Source organism: Bos indicus, chromosome 11, assembly GCF_029378745.1.
Source record: "Bos indicus isolate NIAB-ARS_2022 breed Sahiwal x Tharparkar chromosome 11, NIAB-ARS_B.indTharparkar_mat_pri_1.0, whole genome shotgun sequence".
Taxonomy (NCBI): domain Eukaryota; kingdom Metazoa; phylum Chordata; class Mammalia; order Artiodactyla; family Bovidae; genus Bos; species Bos indicus.
In genome coordinates this window covers 63,760,898-63,764,746 of record NC_091770.1, presented here as the reverse complement: position 1 = coordinate 63,764,746, position 3,849 = coordinate 63,760,898, and the positions used below count along the sequence as shown (strand labels likewise).

Here is a 3,849-nt window from a genome sequence, read left to right as displayed (position 1 = left end):
CATGCAACCAGCCAGGGTGACTATACTTGTGGGAAAATGAAAATGAGTATTTTAAATCAGATCTGCCTGGAATAATCCCAGGCACAGAGTCACTAACCCCTTAGCATTTAGCAGACTATCCAGGATGAGACAGGCCTTCAGTGAACATTCATCTAATTGAATTCTGGTTTTCCTTCATCCAGTGGATGGAATATAGATTCTGGTCAATGTCAAACATAAAAATATTGCACAAAGCAAGAGATCCTGAAGTAGGGCTCAGCCACTCTCACCACAAAGTGTGCATTTACACCCACTGGGGTCTAGAAAGAAATACTCAAACAACTTCTGTTTGTACTTAGGTTTTTTCTCAACCTTTTAAAGTTTTAATTTAGGGTATATGTCTTCTATGTGTTGTATGAAAGGAGAAAAGATTAGCATTCCCCTTGACTAGGATGGAAGAAGCTCTCTGGCCTGACAACATGCCTTTGGTTAAGGCATTGCCACCTACTTCATGGCATCTAACTCTTGTTTGGAGATATCCCTGGTGGCTCAGATGATAAAGAATCTGCCTGCAATGCTGGAGACGCCGGTTTGTTTCCTGGGTCAGGAAGATCCCCTGGAGAAGGGAATGGCAACCCACTCCAGTATTCTTGCCTGTTTTGAAATGCTCGTGGATGGGGGTGGGGAGAGCCTGGGGTGGAGTGAGGGGAGCAGAGCCAGGGAGGAAGTTTTGCTGGGCCCCGTGCTGTCTTGAGCTGTTAGCCTCGATTCTGGGGGCCCCTACTTGCTCTGGTTTCCCCTATGGGCCTCTTTATGAGACCCGAGAGCTTTGCTCTGTGGTAGCCCCTCACAGGAGAAGGCAATAGCAACCCACTCCAGTACTCTTGGCTGGAAAATCCCATGGATGGAGGAGCCTGGTGGGCTGCAGTCCATGGGGTGGCTAAGAGTCGGACATGACTGAGCGACTTCACTTTCACTTTTCACTTTCATGCATTGGAGAAGGAAATGGCAACCCACTCCAGTGTTCTTGCCTGGAGAATCCCAGGGACGGGGGAGCCTGGTGGGCTGCCATCTATGGGGTCACACAGAGTCGGACACGACTGAAGTGACTTAACAGCAGCAAGAAGATGAAGATGGAAAAAGTCAACCAGACCTGGGCTTTTAATCTTGGTCGCAGATGTTTCCTGTTCATTACAAACTCACAGCAGTCATTTAACATGGTTCTTTTATTCACACCTGGCCTTCTCTCCCCAGCAAAGAAGGGGATTACCTACCTGACAGATGCATAAGAAGCTCCTGACCCTCAAAGATGGCTCCCCACCCTCCCAGATAACTGAAACTGCTCTCTGAAGGAGACGGTCCTACAGCTAAGTTAAGGAATGTGATTTTGAATGTAACCTATTAAACTTGCACTAAGTTGTAAATGACAGGTGCTTGGTACTCTCTAGAGAACTAGTTTTGCTAGAAAGATAGAAAAGAAGGTAACACCAGAGAACTGATCTATTAGTAGAACTGATCTATTAGTACCTACGAGTGAAACGAGTGGGTCTTATGGATGCAAAAGTAGCCTTGGAAAGGAGACATCACCAGGCCACTGGGCCAGGGAAGGAACGTTGAACTTGTCCATTTTGCCAAGGGCTATTTTAAACCCAGCACCTGCCCCCTGGCCTCAAACACTTCGTTACTATCAAGAATGTTAGTGCTAGAAGAAAGTAGGGAGAGATCCCTGGGGTAGGCTAGACCCCAGCCTCCTAACTGCTGGTCCAAATTCTCCTCCAATGAGCTTTCAACACACCTGGTGATTGAGATGAGTAAACAAAAAGAGATTAAAAACTCAAGCCCATTATCCATCTTGAAAAACTAGCTCAATTCTATGCTCTAACTATTTTGAACCGCTTAGCTCATCTCTCCCCTCTGGGGTTTTGATTATACATTCTTGGCACTTCTCAGAGTGATGCCAGAAGTGGGGAGGCAGTCGAGATGATTCTCATCCATATCCCATCCCAGAGGTGAGCCTGGGAACAATGCACTGTTGTTTTACTGGATAAAATAAGACAGAGACTTCACTTACACTGCAAAACCTGGGGTTAAATGTCCTGTGACAATTTGGGGGAAAGATAGAAAAAAGCAATACCCAAAGGTACCTTCCTGCTTGCCAAGGTTGAGAAAGTGGAACAGTCAGACACTCACAGAGTATCCAGGCACAAACAGTGTATTGGTTTAACGGCAACTTACAGAGGGGTGATTAGCTCAACAATAGGAGTTTCTATAAATGTTTTATTTCATTTTAAACAATTCTACTTTAAAATTACTGATATTAAAACTGTTAAATGCAGATCATGAGCCGTATTTTAAATACGTAAAGATATCCTTCTAATACATTGACTTTTGAAAACAATTCTAATATATATATAATACATATATACGTAGAGTTAGCTAGCTAGGGATGCCAAAACAAAGGGTCACAGTCTAGCCTGCTCAAATGACAGTAATTTATTTCTCCCCCAGTTCTGGGAGCCAAAAGTTTGAGATCAAGGTATCTGCAGAGTTGGTCTCAGAGGCCTCCCTCCTTGGCTCATAGATGCCTGTCTCACACGATCTTCCCTCTGTGTGTATCTGTCTCCATGTTTCCTCTTTTCACAAGGACACCAGTCATATTGGATTAGGGCCCATCCTAATGACCTCACTGAAAGATCCCAACTCCTCCTTCTGAGGCATGGGGGCTAGGACTTCAACATTTGAGTTTTAGGGGGACCCATTTCAGTCTGAATACAGTGTACTGTGCGTAGACAACTGAGCATCTTTTCCCTAATTGTCACAAAGCTTCCTATAAAACCTGAGTGTGATGCATGGACTGAGTTTCTAGTCAAATTATTGCATCACATCCTTAATAGAAATGAAAAGGGTCTGCAGATTATAATCTAGACTTCTTATAAAGGATAACACACACACATGGTATTAGGATAATTTTCCTCAAAGGAACAGCTACTCTTTAATTCTGAACATTTTAAGACATCCAGAATCACTTTCCCTAAGCAATTATGATTTTACAAAATGCTGTCAAGACCATTGCAAAGTTTTACTGCCCAGACAGAGCTAAATGCCTGGAGCTTTCAGCGGTGATTTATTATTTACTCTGGAGGTAGGTTGCTAAGCAAGATTTATTCAGTAAGAACAGAGCCATCCGTAACAGTACAATATATGTTTGACTGCGAGGGAGATTCTTTTTCACCATTCCTCCAGAGAGTGTGTCCTCCATAAGAAAAAAATATATATCTTTATGTAAGTTTTCATCCTTTTGTGAAATCAGGGGTACCAGTATGGGTTTAACAAACCAGTTTGACTTCACATGTTCTCATTTGAATTTTAGCTCTGAGAAATTTTCAGAATAAAAGCAATGGGAGAACAATACCCAAGTTCCTTGATGGAATCTGCTGGGTATTTGCTTTACCTACACGGGGCTTTTATTTCCTGAGGAGTTGTTTCATTGCACTACAGTGGCCTAACTCACATATTCATACCAGCTTGCAGCAACTCCAGATTCCTAGGGAAAAAAGAGCACTAATAATGCATATTTGCCAACTTGGGTTTTCAGAATTGGTAACAAGGACTAGAGACCAATTGCTGGCCTGCTTCCGCCCCCTAGTGATCATAACTGCTGCTTTTTGCTAAAGACAAGAGAACTGAGGACCAGTGAAATAAGCTGCTGCCTACGTCCCCCACTTTAGCAACCTATTCTCCAGATACCCATGGCCCTCCAGATGCCCTTCCACCAATCTCAGAAAAGGGAAATGATCAACTCATTCACATTAAGGTGTCCAGGACTGAAAACTTCCCTTCACCCCAGACTATGCATTTTAACAAAAGCAC

At 43.4% G+C, this 3,849-nt stretch overlaps 1 non-coding gene across 1 annotated transcript; it reads left to right on the top strand.

Annotated features, from left to right (window-relative positions):
* Window positions 1-387: 387 nt before the first annotated feature.
* LOC139186014 (U6atac minor spliceosomal RNA) lies at window positions 388-510 on the top strand. The gene has a single exon (XR_011569591.1). It is a non-coding gene; the product is annotated as a U6atac minor spliceosomal RNA (small nuclear RNA).
* Window positions 511-3,849: the final 3,339 nt, after the last annotated feature.